The 14,672-nt window shown below is 41.7% G+C and overlaps 1 long non-coding RNA gene across 1 annotated transcript in view; it reads right to left on the bottom strand.

Moving 5' to 3' along the window:
* Positions 1–5,643: 5,643 nt before the first annotated feature.
* The window catches only part of LOC129620933 (uncharacterized), a 158,277-nt gene continuing 149,248 nt past the window's right edge, over positions 5,644–14,672 (bottom strand). The window contains exon 6 of the long non-coding RNA XR_008698879.1: positions 5,644–5,966. This is a non-coding gene — a long non-coding RNA (uncharacterized LOC129620933). The remainder of the gene's footprint in view (positions 5,967–14,672) is intronic.

Raw genomic sequence — 14,672 nt, 5'->3', positions numbered from 1 at the left:
TCATCAAGACAGTATGGTACTGGCACAAAAACAGAAATATAGACCAATGGAACAAGATAGAAAGCCCAGAAATAAACCCATGCACCTATGGGTACCTTATTTTTGACAAAGGAGGCAAGAATATACAATGGGGCAAAGACAGCCTCTTCAGTAAATGGTACTGGGAAAACTGGACAGCTATATGTAAAAGAATGAAATTACAACACTTCTTAACACCATACACAAAGATAAACTCAAAATGGATTAAAGACCTAAATGTAAGACAAGAAACTATAAAACTCTTAGAGGAAAACATAGGCAGAACACTTGATGACATAAATCAAAGCAAGATCCTCTATGACCCACCTCCTAGAAGAACGGAAGTAAAAACAAAAGTAAACAAGGGGGACTTGATTAAAAGCTTTTGCACAGCAAAGGAAACTATAAGCAAGGTGGAAAGCCAACCCTCAGAATGGGAGAAAATATTAGCAAATGAAACAACTGACAAAGGATTAATTTCCAAAATATACAAGCAGCTCATACAACTTAATACCAGAAAAACAAACAATCCAATCAAAAAGTGGGGAAAAGACCTAAACAGACATTTCTCCAAAGAAGACATGCAGATGGCTAACAAACATATGAAAAGATGCTCAACATCGTTCATTATTGGAGAAATGCAAATCAAAACTACAATGAGATATCACCTCACACAGGAGAATGGCCATCATAAAAGTCTACAAACAATAAATGCTGGAGAGGGTGTGGAGAAAAGGGTACACTCTTGCACTGTTGGTGGGAATGTAAATTGATACAGCCGCTATGAAAGACAGTATGGAGATTCCTTAAAAAAATACGAATAAAACCACCACATGACCCAGCAATCCCACTCCTAGGCATATACCCTGATGAAACCAAAATAGAAAAAGACACATGTATCCCATTGTTCACTGCAGCACTATTTACATTAGCTAGAACATGGAAGCAATGGCACCCCACTCCAGTACTCTTGCCTGGAAAATCCCATGGATAGAGGAGCCTGGTAGGCTGCAGTCCATGGGGTCTCTAAGAGTCGGACACAACTGAGTGTCTTCACTTTCACTTTTCACTTTCATGCATTGGAGAAGGAAATGGCAACCCACTCCAGTATTCTTGCCTGGAGAATCCCAGGGACGGGCAAGCCTGGTGGGCTGCCGTCTATGGGGTCGCACAGAGTCGGACATGACTGAAGCGACTTAGCAGCAGCAGCAGCAGCAGCAGAACATGGAAGCAAACTAGATGTCCATCAACAGATGAATGAATAAAGAAGTGTGGTACATATACACAATGAAATATTACTCAGCCATAAAAAGGAACACATTCAAGTCAGTTCTCATGAGGTGGATGAACCTAGAACCTATACAGAGTGAAACTAAGTCAGAAAGAAAAAGACAAATATCGCATTCTAATGCATATATACAGAATCTAGAAAAATGATACTGAAGAATTTATTTGCAGGGCAACAATGGAAAAACAGACATAGAGAATAGACTTATGGACATAGGGGAAGGGAAGGAGAGGGTGAGATGTATGGAGAGAGTAACATGGAAACTTACATTACCATATGTAAAATAGATCAGTTCAGTTCAGTCGCTCAGTCGTGTCCGACTCTTTGCGACCCCATGAATCGCAGCATGCCAGGCCTCCCTGTCCATCACCAACTCCTGGAGTTTACCCAAACTCATGTCCAACAGGAATTTGCTGTATGGCTCAGGAAGCTCAAACAGGGAACCTAGAGGGATGGGATGGGGAGGGTAGTTCAAAGGGAGGACATATATGTATACCTATGGTTGATTCATGTTGAGGTTTGACAGAAAACAACAAAATGCTGTAAAGCAATTATCCTTAAATAAAAAAATTTGGGGGGGGGGGAACAGCTAGTTCAATACAGTCATACACAAATGTGCTCTCACCTTCAAGAATCTGAATATCACACATAGCAAGAGTCCATGGTCAGGGCTTATAGCAGCTTGGGGTTGAGAGTGGAGTGGAGTATGGTAACTAGTACTAGGTTCCAGTTTCAACTTTGTCATTAACCATCTGCGTGGTGCCAGTATAGTTAAATTAACCTCTCTGGGCAGAAGCTTCATCGGCATCACATGGGAATTAGAAATTTGTTCCTTATGCTTCAAAGGTTTTTTCAGTTCAGTTCAGCTGTTCAATTGTGTCTGACTCTTTGCGATCCCATGTACCGAGGCACGCCAGGCCTCCCTGTCCATCACCAACTCCCAGAATCCACCCAAACCCATGTCCATCAAGTCGGTGATGCCATCCAACCATCTCATCCTCTGTTGTCCCCTTCTCCTCCTGCCCTCAATCTTTCCCAGCATCAGGGTCTTTTCAAGTTAATCAGCTCTTCGCATCAGGTGGCCAAAGTACTGGTGTTTCAGCTTCAACATCAGTCCTTCCAATGAACAAACACCCAGGACTGATCTCCTTTAGGATGGACTGGTTGAATCTCCTTGCAGTCCAAAGAACTCTCAAGAGTCTTCTCCAACACCACAGTTCAAAAGCATCAATACTTCGGTGCTCAGCTTTCTTTATAGTCCAACTCTCACATCCATACATGACCACTGGAAAAACCATAGCCTTGACTAGATGGACCTTTGTTGGTGAATTAATGTCTCTGCATTTAATACGCTGTCTACGTTGGTCATAACTTTCCTTCCAAGGAGTAAGTGTCTTTTGATTTCATGGCTGCAATCATCATCTACAGTGATTTTGGAGCCCAGAAAAACAAAGTCAGCCACTGTTTCCACTGTTTCCCCATCCATCTGCCATGAAGTGATGGGACTGGATGCCATGATCTTAGTTTTCTGAATGTTGAGCTTTAAGCCAACTTTTTCACTCTCTTCTTTCACTTTCATCAAGAGGCTTTTTAGTTCCTCTTCATTTTCTGCCATAAGGGTGGTGTCATCTTCATATCTAAGGTTATTGATATTTCTCCTGGCAATCTTGATTCCAGCTTGTGCTTCTTCCAGCCCAGTGTTTCTCATGATGTACTCTGCATATAAGTTAAATAAGCAGGGTGACAATATGCAGCCTTGACGTACTCCTTTTCCTATTTGGAACCAGTCTGTGGTTTCGTGTCCAGTTCTAACTGTTGCTTCCTGACCTGCACACAGGTTTCTCAAGAAGCAGTTCAGGTGGTCTGGTATGCCCATCTCTTTCAGAATTTTCCGCAGTTTATTGTGATCCATACAGTCAAAGGCTTTGGCATAGTCAATAAAGCAGAAATAGATGTTTTTCTGGAACTCTCTTGCTTTTTCCATGATCCAGCGGATGTTGGCAATGATCTCTGGTTCCTCTGCCTTTTCTAAAACCAGCTTGAATATCTGGAAGTTCACGGGTCACATATTGCTGAAGCCTGGCTTGGAGAATTTTAAGCATTACTTTACTGGCATGTTCAAAAGAGCTAGTGGACATTAACATGTTTGAAAAGTGTAACAGGCTACACAGATGGAATACTGTAGCTGAAAAAAACAGTACTGTGATGTCACTTGTCAGAGTAACTTCCCCAGAATTTCCTGATTTCATATCTGGACCTTTCTCCCACGAGGCAGGAGTAAATGATTTCAGAGGGAATCTGAATCAATAAAAAGACACCCTGCTCAAAAAAGCATTCTGCTTGGGTGACCAGCAGCCTCCTTGCATCTGCCCTTTTCTTTAAAGCTCTATGACTTTTGGGGAAAAGGATATCTTTCTAGAGGTATGGTCCTGGTGTGGTCAAGTCATTTACATAGGACAGGATTGCATGGGTTAAAGACACCCATGAGGATTTCCTGGATAAGGTGGCACTTCAGGTGAACCTAAAAGGTTCTCTAAGATTGACCACAGCTATTTATAAGGCCTCCCCAGATGGCCATTTTGCTTTTTTGCATTTCTTTTCCATGGGGATGGTCTTGATCCCTGTCACCTGTACAATGTCACGAACCTCTGTCCATAGTTCATCAGGCACTCTGTCTATTAGATCTAGCCCCTTAAATCTATTTCTCACTTCCACTGTATAATCATAAGGGATTTGATTTAGGTCATACCTGAATGGTCTAGTGGTTTTCCCTACTTTCTTCAATTTAAGTCTGAATTTGGCAATAAGGAGTTCATGATCTGAGCCACAGTCAGCTCCCGGTCTTGTTTTTGCTGACTGTATAGAGCTTCTCCATCTTTGGCTGCAAATAATATAATCAATCTGATTTTGGTGTTGACCATCTGGTGATGTCCATGTGTAGAGTCTTCTCTTGTGTTGTTGGAAGAGGGTGTTTGCTGTGACCAGTGCATTCTCTTGGCAAAACGCTATTAGCCTTTGCCCTGCTTCATTCCCTATTCCAAGCCCAAATTTGCCTGTTACCCCAGGTGTTTCTTGACTTCCTACTTTTGCATTCCAGTCCCCTATAATGAAAAGGACATCTTTTTTGGGTGTTAGTTCTAAAAGGTCTTGTAGGTCTTCATAGAACCCTTCAACTTCAGCTTCTTCAGCTGAAGTTGGTTGAAGAATCTTCGTCAGCTTCTTCAGGTTGGTGCATAGGCTTGAATTACTATGATATTGAATGGTTTGCCTTGGAAATGAAAGCCTCTTGATGAAAGTGAAAGAGGAGAGTGAAAAAGTTGGCTTTAAGCTCAACATTCAGAAAACTAAAATCATAGCATCTGGTCCCATCACTTCATGACAAATAGATGGGGAAACAGTGGAAACAGTGTCAGACTTTATTTTGGGGGGCTCCAAAATCACTGCAGATGGTGATTATAGCCATGGAATTAGAAGATGCTTACTCCTTGGAAGGAAAGTTATGACCAACCTAGATGGCATATTAAAAAGCAGAGACATTACTTTGCCAACAAAGGTCCGTCTAGTCAAGGCTATGGGTTTTCCTGTGGTCATGTATGGATGTGAGGGACTGTGAAGAAAGCTGAGTGCCGAAGAATTGATGCTTTGAACTGTGGTGTTGGAGAAGACTCTTGAGAGTCCCTTGGACTGCAAGGCATCCAACCGGTCCATTCTAAAGGAAATCAGTCTTAGGTGTTCATTGAAGGACTGAAGCTAAAGCTGAAACTCCAATACTTCGGCCACCTCATGCAAAGAGTTGACCCATTGGAAAAGACTCTGATGCTGGGAGGGATTGGGGGCAGGAGGAGAAGGGGACAACAGAGGATAAGATGGTTGGATGGCATCTCCGACTCGATGGACATGAGTTTGAGTGAACTCTGGGAGTTGGTGATGGACAGGGAGGCCTGACATGCTGCGATTCGTGGGGTCGCAAAGAGTCAGACACGACTGAGCGACTGAAGTAAACTGAACTGAAGATTTTCCAAACTGTGAGAAGGCAAAGCTTTCTGAGCAGTGGGACAGCTTAAACTGCATCATTTCATGTAGGCTGAGCATCTGATGTACCAGGAGAAATAGTTTAAAAAGTTGGAGAGGCTCAGATATAACACAGCCAACATGAGAGTCTAAGAAAAATGGGGAAACAAGAATATTTGTTTTCTTCCTTCTACAAGTCAAATTCTAGCTCTATTTTCGCAGCTAAAATAGAGAAGGTATAATCCTTTAATATTAATAACAAACTAGTTAACAAGAAGAACCCATGTGGGTAAAGCACTGAGAACAACGCCAAGGTCTTATATTCAATGATTTATTGTTTACTAACAACTCTCATTTCTCTTAACTTGATCTATAAAAAAAATCATGCAATATAGGCAAGGAAAGTATAATTATCCAATTAGAGAAAAATAAAAAGACAACTGGGGTTCAGAGAGGTTAACTGAACCACCTGAGGTCACACAGCTAGTAAGTATTAACAAAGGGTTGGTGTGGGAACATGGGTTGTCTGTCTCAAAGCCAGCTTTGTTTTCATCCATATCCATAACATCTTGGCTGAATACAGCCATGGACTTAATCTTCAGGTTGGCAATACCGTCCTCCCGAAAGGGACAGCTATCCTCTTTTCACACTGATAAAAGGAAAGCAACAAGACAGAGAAAAAAAAAGGTCAGAGGTCAGGAAACTACATTCATGGTCCAAATCCAGTCCACTATCTGTTTTTGTACAGCCTGCAAGTTAAGACTGATTTTTATATTTTTAAATAGCTGAAAATATCAAAAGAGGGATAATCTTTCATGACAAGGGATATGATATCAAATTCAAATGTCAGTGTCCCAGGAATCTCAGCTTTAGAACTCTGATCAGCTAGAGGGGTAGGGTGGGGATGGGTAGGAAGAAGGCTCAAGAAAGAGGGGATATATGTGTACTTACAATTGATTCATGTTGTAGTAAGCAGAAAGTTACACAACATTCTAAAGCAATTTTACTCCAATTAAAAAATACTTTTTAAAATGTCACAGAAAAAAAAAAGTGTCAGTGGCCATAATACAGAGACATCCACTCATTTATGGAAGGCTAGGGTTGCTTTTGGGCTGCAAGGACAGAGTGGAATAGTTACAGCAGAGGCTGTATTGGCCTACAAAGCTGAAAATATTTACTATCTGGCCCTTTACACAAGAAGTTTGCTGACTGCTGCCATAAGTCATAGATCTGCAATTACAGTAAGGAAAAAACAAGATAACTGGATAGGGGAATTGCAGGAAAAAATAGAACACAAAGTCCTGAGTACCCAGATTTTCCGTATCTTGGTTTATGAAAACAAGGTTTTCAGGGGAAAATTCTCAAAACTCTGGTATTCTCAAAGCTCTCCCCACTGGGTGCTATTGGCTCCCTGGGACATTTCCATAAAGAAAACGGCTTCTCATGGTCCCTTTAATTTCTCTCCACCCCTTCACCCTTTCCCTACATAGGGGCTGAACCTCATTGCTTCTAGAAATGAAGACGTTCTGGTGTTACCTCTAAAATCTGTATCTCACTTCCTCCAACAAGAGGATATTTATTGACAGGGTGTGGGATAGAGAAAGAAAGGAGAGAGCCTGCCTGTCCAGAAGGCAGTAACCTTGGTGGGAATGCAATGTCACCAGCCCTAAACCATCATTCTCACAGATGTACAGCATATTATTTAAAGGGAAACAAATATCAGCCACTGAATGTCATGGCAAGGACACATCTCCTGCCTCTTAACTAAACTTATCAGAGCTGCAGTTTAATATGGTTCCTTTTTCATCCTCCCCTCAAATTCATCTTCCAGGGCAGCTCTTGACACCACCAGCAAACAGTCAAGACGAAGATTTAGTGACATGAGCTTCAAACAGATCTAGATTTATTGACATGTGGGGCTGGCTTCCATTCTCGGAGCCGCAGTACACAGGATTAATTTAAACTGTTCCCTAATGTTCAGTGCTGCTTTGCAAATACCCAAATGTCTGGCTGCTCCCTAGTTTCACGGAGGGGGGAGGGAGGTCATTTTTCATCAGGAGAAGGATTCTCAGTGGTGGCTTGAGCTTTCTCTAATCAGGTGACTGGGTTAATTGGCACCATTCTGTTCTTTAACAAGAGGGCAGAACCTCAGCAAACTTCTTGCCAGAACCCCTTCCCACTTCCTTAAGCAGTCCCTGCCTCTCTCTGAAACCAGCCAAGAATCAGCACAACCAGCAAACAGTCTCAGTTGCTAAAATTTAGCTCTGCATCTTGTTGTTTTGAATCTTCCTACAGATGCTTTGGAGTCTGAAACCAGAGGCAGGGCAGCTGCAAGCCAGTCTCCTTGCAGGCTGTGTTTTCCAATCCTTAGGCTGCAGTGTTGAGCTTTGCCCACTTGCAGCAAAAGCATTCTAGGAGCTCGCTTGCTGTGCAGCAATTCTGTGCTGCATAAGGCAGAGGCAGCTACTTGTGTCCCGATGCCCGCTGACAGCAGGAAAGCAAGGCCTGCATCTCAAGCCTCTCTCTGCCAGCCTCACCTGCCCATGTCACCACACTTACCCCAGGACATAGCCTAACACAAGAACAAGAGCAGCCTGGGCATGTGCAGGGACTATGAAGCGGGTAAAGAAAACTTAACTCTATGTCATCCTTCCCTAACACTAGACTGAAGAACAAATTTGCTGAGCTCTGTTAAAAGATTAACTGCTAAATGAAAAAGAGCTACTTGATGTAAATTTAAAAGTCCCAAAACACCCAAGAGGCATAACTATAATTATTGCCGAGGGAAGCTCTTTAAGACTAAAAATACATTTCCATTAACAATCAAAATTAGTTTTCATTGCTTTTTTTCTGAAGCTTTCAGTGAATAACCTTTATGGTAGTACATGATAATGATTCATTAGAAGTGGATTTGTATTTCAGAAGCGTGCACCCTCCCAAAAAAATTAGCCAAGAAATTATTCCTCCATATAAGTCAAATGGCAGAAGAAGGGAACATTTTTAGAATGAGTAACGGCTTCTTATAAAAGTTAACAGACAGCAGGTACCCACTTGAATATCCATGGCTAACAGAGCTGGCAAATTACTTTTTTCAAACCTCCAATGACTTAGAAGAACTGGTATTGTGATACAACATCGTTTCCTTCAAGCCCTGACTTAGAAGGTGTAAGAAAAAGGCACCATATTGCCTCAAATTCCATAGCTTATGGTCATCAGTAAAAGTGCACGTAAAATGACATATGAAAACAACAGGTCATAGTTAATTTGTTAATTTTTTTATTGAGATGTAGTTGCTGTTGCTTAGTCACTAAGTCATGTCCAACTCTTTCATGACCCCGTGGACTATAGCCCACAGGCTCCTCTGCCTATGGGAGTTCCTAGGCAAGAATACTGGAGTAGGCTGCCATTTCCTTCTCCAGGGGATCTTCCTGATCCAGGGATCAAACCCATATTTCCTGCATTAGCAGGTGGATTCTTTACCAGGAAACTCTGGTAAAGAACTCATTACCATTCTTTCCCTGAGCCACCAGGGAAACCCCTGAGATGTGTTTGAGAAATGCATAGACCTTCTGTGTACAATTTAATCAGTTTTGACAAATACAGGCACTTGTGTGTATATTTAACTACCTCTATCAAGATCTAGAACATTTCTAATTTACACCATCTCACCAAGTTGGACTTCCCTGATAAGTCAGTTGGTAAAGAATATGCCTGCAATGCAGGAGACCCTGGTTGGATTCTTGGGTTAGGAAGATCCACTGGAGAAGAGATGGGCTATCCACTCCAGTATTCTTGGGCTTCCCTTGTGGCTCAGCTGGTAAAGAATCCTCCTGCAATGCAGAAGACCTGGGTTCAATCCCTGGGTTGGGAAGATCCCCTGGAGAAGGGAAAGGCTACCCACTCCAGTATCCTGACCTGGAGAATTCCACGAACTGTAGAGTCTATGGGGTCACAAAGAGTCGGACACGACTGAACAACTTTCACAAGTTAATCTCTGTCCCCTAGAAGCAACTCCAGACTAGTTCTAGAATGACATAAAAATGAAAACATATAGTAAGTACTCTTTTGTGCATGACTTATTTCACTCAGAATATATTTGAAGTTCAGTTTTGATTAACTTTTTCTATCAAATTTTCAGAGTTCAAGTGATTAGGGGGATTTAATAAGCAACAGCTTTTCCAGATAGAGGATAAAAAGAAGGGAAACACTGCAGGTTTTCCTAGAATATTTTAAGGTACTGGGAGAAATTTGGAGGTTTTTCTTTAAAAGCCATAAACCATCCTGAAAGGCTCTGAAAATCCTGTGATGATCTCTGATTCACTTACTTATCACAGAGAGGTATGATGTAATGATGAGGTGTACACAATTCATAATTCTAAACTTAATTATGATAAGTGGCCTAGAAATATGATTAAAAATCGTTTCGTTCTCCTCAAGAGCCTCAAAACAGAAGTGAATATACAGAACGGATAAACTGCTTTGCTAGATGGATTATTACTTGAAAATCTGAAGCAAGACGATAAAAGTAAATTATTTCAAAGAATCACTGCCAAATTGTAAAGTGTAAAATGCAAATGCTGAGTCGCCAGCACCAGGGCAGAACATGTGACTTACATTAAATGCTGCAAATAAAACACACAGTCTTGTACCCAACAAACAATATGGAAATTACAAAGGCAAGACTTATTTTTTCCCTAAGGATATGGGCAAATAGTAGCACAAGAGCTGAATAAAGGAGTAGCATTCCTTGGAACCAAGGATCCAGGGAGTCTGGGGTTCTTTTAGGCCTTCATCTCTTGGGCAGAGTTGGGATTCTCACCCAGAACATAATGGGATCATAGAGCCAAGTCTTCCCTATGTCTTCAATAGTCACAAAGCACATGCTGCTTCTTGAGAGCCTTTCCAAATCACTTAGCATCTCGTCTTTGCAACACCTTTGTTAGGTGGCATCATTAACAGTTCCTAACATTTATGTAGTGCTTTACAGTATCTGGAGTCCTATCACCAAGAGCAGGTCATCAGATGCTCAACATAATCCTGCAGAAAGAGACTCGGACCCTTTACAAAAAAATAAATAAATAAGCCATTTGCCACAGCTATTCAGTGGAAGACTTGGGGCTGTCAAATGTCTTTTGATTTCTAACCCAGGGTCCATGTCGCTATTATATTGTACTCTATACAGGTACTGGGGGCTTCACAGGTGGCTCAGTGGTAAAGAATCCACCTGCCAATGAAGGAAACGTGGCTTTGATCCCTGGGTCGGGAAGACTCCCTGCAGGAGGAAGTGGCAACCCACTCCAGTATTCTTGCCTAGAAAACCCCATGGACAGTGGATCCTGGTGGGCTACAGTCCATGGGGTTGCAAAGAGTCAGACACGACTTAGTGACTGAGCATTGCACAAAGCACAAACAGGTATTATTTATTTATTTATTTATTTTCATTGGAGGCTAATTACTTTACAATATTGTAGTGGGTTTTGCCATACATCAACATGAATCAGCCATGGGTGTACATGTGTCCCCCATCCTGAACCCTCCTCCCACCTCCCTCCCCATCCCATCCCTCAGGGTTGTCCCAGTGCACCAGCTTTGAGTACCCTGACAAACAGGTATTATTAAACCCAAGTGATAGATGAGCAGACAGGCAGAGTGAGGTTGATCTTTTAAAGCTAACTAATGGCAGACCTGGAACGAAAACCTATTTTAAGATAATATATAGGAAAATAAATCTTCAGACTAAATTTTGGACTTCAGTGAATCCTTCTCTTTCTTGGCCAGGGCAAAACTTCTGAATATTCTTGATCTGTTCAATCAAAAATATATTCAAGGGGGGAAAGGAGGGTGGGATAAATTGGGAGACTGGGATTGACATATAGACACCACTATGTATAAAATTGGCTCAGACGGAAAAGCGTCTGCCTGCAGTGCGGGAGACCCGGCTTCGATCCCTGGGTTGGGAAGATCCCCTGGAGAAGGAAATGGCAACCCACTCCAGTACTCTTGCCTGGAAAATTCTGTGGACTGAGGAGCCTGGTAGGCTACAGTCCATGGGGTCACAAAGAGTCGGACATGACTGAGCGACTTCACTTCATGTATAAAATAGATAACTAGTAAGAACCTACTGTATACACAGGGAACTCGGTGCTCTGTGATGGCCTAAATGGGAAGGAAATCCAAAAAAGAGGGGATATATGTATACCTATTGCTGATTCATTTCACTGTACAGCAGAAACAGTGAATACAACTATTATATTCCAACAAGAATTTTAAAAATAAAACACATGTCAAACATATCCAAGGTTTTCCTTGAAAACTATAGGTCAGCATTCATTCATTTACTCACTCATTCAGCAAATTAGTTTTGTCTTCCAAATGGAGCTTGTGATCCAGATATCTAGATTAAACAGTCTGATTAAGATAATTTTGCAAACAATTCATCACCTGAATTAAAGACAAAATTCTGAGAAAAATGAAAATATCTAAGAGCTTTATACCTATATTATCTCCTACTTTTCCCCTAAATACATCTGCTGTGTGTACTAAGTCACTTCAGTCACATCCAACTCTTTGTGACCCTATGGACTGATTCTGCCAAGCTCCTCTGTCCATGGGATTCTCCAGACAAGAATAATGGAGTGGGTTTCATGCCCTCCTCCAAGGGATCTTCGCGATGCAGGGATTGAACCCAAGTCTCCTGCAGCTCCTGCACTGCAGGTGGATTCTTTATCGCTGAGCCACCAGGGAAGCCAGCCCCTCACAAAAAATTCTAGGTTCCCACTTGAACGTAACTGAGTCTTTCCAATATACCTACCTTATCACCTACTTACTAGAGTTTTAATGACTAGCAGATAATAAGCAATTTCTCTGTGCCAAGTACTTTTACCTATATTAATCTTCCAATCTTCACAATGGTTTATAAGTACTAATACCATTTTATAGGTATGAAAATTGGAAGCATGGAAGGGTAAGCCTCACAGTCCAAGACACAAGCAGTAAGCCGTCCAGATGGGATTTGAACCCATTACAGTCCAGCTCCAAAGGCCACACTCTTCACCAACAGGCTGCATGGAAACTGCTCATCTACAGAACACTGGATCAACCCCAAATTCTCTACTCCAAAGCATATGAGAGTGACAAGAATGCTCCTAAAATATAGATACAGTATATATTTTTTATTTCAGAGAGCGGGCTTATATTTATATGTGCAAACAGATTAAATAAATCATGATTACAACAGTAAACATGTAAATTCTGATCAATAACTACTTGCCTTCCCCTCCCCCCAACGCTAACAGCTGCAATAAAGCTTTAACTGTAAAGCGATGCACAACCAGCCATAAAAGTATGTAAAATAAATGAGGATAACATAATGAGGGAATCCAACATTCATCTCATAAATATAACATAACGACCACAACTAAAATGTCAGAGAATCTAATAAATCAATATGGTAGGACAGAGCTATCTTTATGTTCAGAATACATAAAAAATATATTTACATGCAGGGTGGGTTTTTTTTTTTTTTTTCATAAGCCAGGACCAAACAAAGAAGAATTATAAGAAACTTAACCCATTGTTTACCTAGGTTCTCTGGTTCGACAATGATATTTTCAACTGGGTCGCCCACCATCATCTCATGGTACAAAATGGGCTCTAGTCTGAAAGCTGCACAGAAGGCCTTAGATACTGTGCTAATATGCAAATGCCACTGGATGGGAAGCACATAGGCAAACATCCTGAGGGTACTTTGAAAGGATCAATTACAGGCCCCGGTTTAGAATACTTCTGATCACGGTGATTTCTGGAACTTCCAGCTCATTTTATTAGCACCAACAAACCCTGGGAGGTTTAGTTATTTCCCTGTTAATGCACTAGCGATTGATGTGGATAAATCCCATAAATACTAATGAGGGTGACACAAGTAAATCTCTCCTGAATTAACGAGCAGAGAGTCTCCTGCACTGACCAACATGCCTCCTAATGACTTGAAATGATGGATTTATAAATTCTCCCAGGTTCCCCTGTGCACGCGAGCTGCAGAAATAAATATCCTTACCAAGACACCTTCTCCTATGGGCCCTTCTGGATCCAGGGGGCCCAATGGGAAGGGAACTGGCCTAAACAGGAAACAGACAATGCTCCGTACACCACCTTTTCCTTTATGAAGTGGACACGCTCTAAATGCAACGCCTCACACCTTGCTGTTTGAGTGGACTACATTATGGAGAGAAATGACTGTCTTCAGGTAAAATAGCCTGAACTCAAATCTAAAAACACCAACTTCTCAGATATAAAAAATAGGTGAATGCTCATACATTAAACGGGAGTTCAATATGTGTGTGTGTGTTATCTATTGCTATACAACAAACGGAGTGGATTTAAACAACCACTATTTTATTTGCTTATAACTGTGCACTCACAGGGCTCAGCTGGGCAGTTCTTCTACCGCTCTCACTTCAAGTCTTCATGTGTGTGCTGTCAGATGGTCACAGGGGACGGAGTGTCCAAGGTGGCTCGACTCACATGTCAGGAGTCTGGGCGATGACTGGGGGCTGTGACCTCTCTCTCCACATGGCTAGCTTGAGATTCTTTACCTGTCAGGTGGGCTTTAAGTGCAAATGTTCCAAAACCAAAGCCAAGGTGCAAGCACTTACGAAGTTTCTGCTTGCATGCCACACATGTCAATGTCCCATCGGGCCAGTCCAAGTCATCACGGAAGAGAACTATACCGAGGTGTGCGCACAGGGAGAAATGGCTACTTAGAGTCACCAAAGCAACACTGCATCACGACGGCACTGCTGCCCGCAGAAGGAAAAATATTTGCCAATATTATAACAAGAGCCCCGTTCATGTTTTCTTTTTCCTTTTTTCTCGTCTCTCACTTTAATATTCAATGACCTAGTATTTTGACGGTTTCTTAAGTGCTAAAGACTTGGGTTCAGTGTGAAAGTGGATTTAGGCAGGGAAAGAAAGAGAGACGGACTAAATAACTTATAAACAAATAAAGGTCAAACTTTTCATTTTTTAAAACTATATATAGCCATTGATAAGATTAGGGAACCTACGGTCAGCTCCATCCTCCCTTTGATCATCTTAGCACAAGAACTCACACAGTCTTCACTCTGCCTATTATTCACACTTAAAAGACCACCGGCACCCTTCTAAAGGACCAACACCATACCTTTCTTCACTCCAGTAGGTGAAGACTCAAGGGACGCCATAAATCTGGCTCCACCAAATCTTGCCTGAAGATACTCTATTAACATGACCCTCCTTCACTACAAGAGCCCTACAGGCTTGGTTAATATGTGTCAATTACAGCCTACCTGTTGGGATTCATCAGTAATAAATAATC

This window comes from Bubalus kerabau, chromosome 1 (assembly GCF_029407905.1).
Source record: "Bubalus kerabau isolate K-KA32 ecotype Philippines breed swamp buffalo chromosome 1, PCC_UOA_SB_1v2, whole genome shotgun sequence".
In the NCBI taxonomy this organism is placed as follows: Eukaryota; Metazoa; Chordata; class Mammalia; order Artiodactyla; family Bovidae; genus Bubalus; species Bubalus kerabau.
The sequence above is the reverse complement of the archived record's forward strand: the minus strand, read 5'-3'. Positions and strand labels throughout refer to the sequence as shown.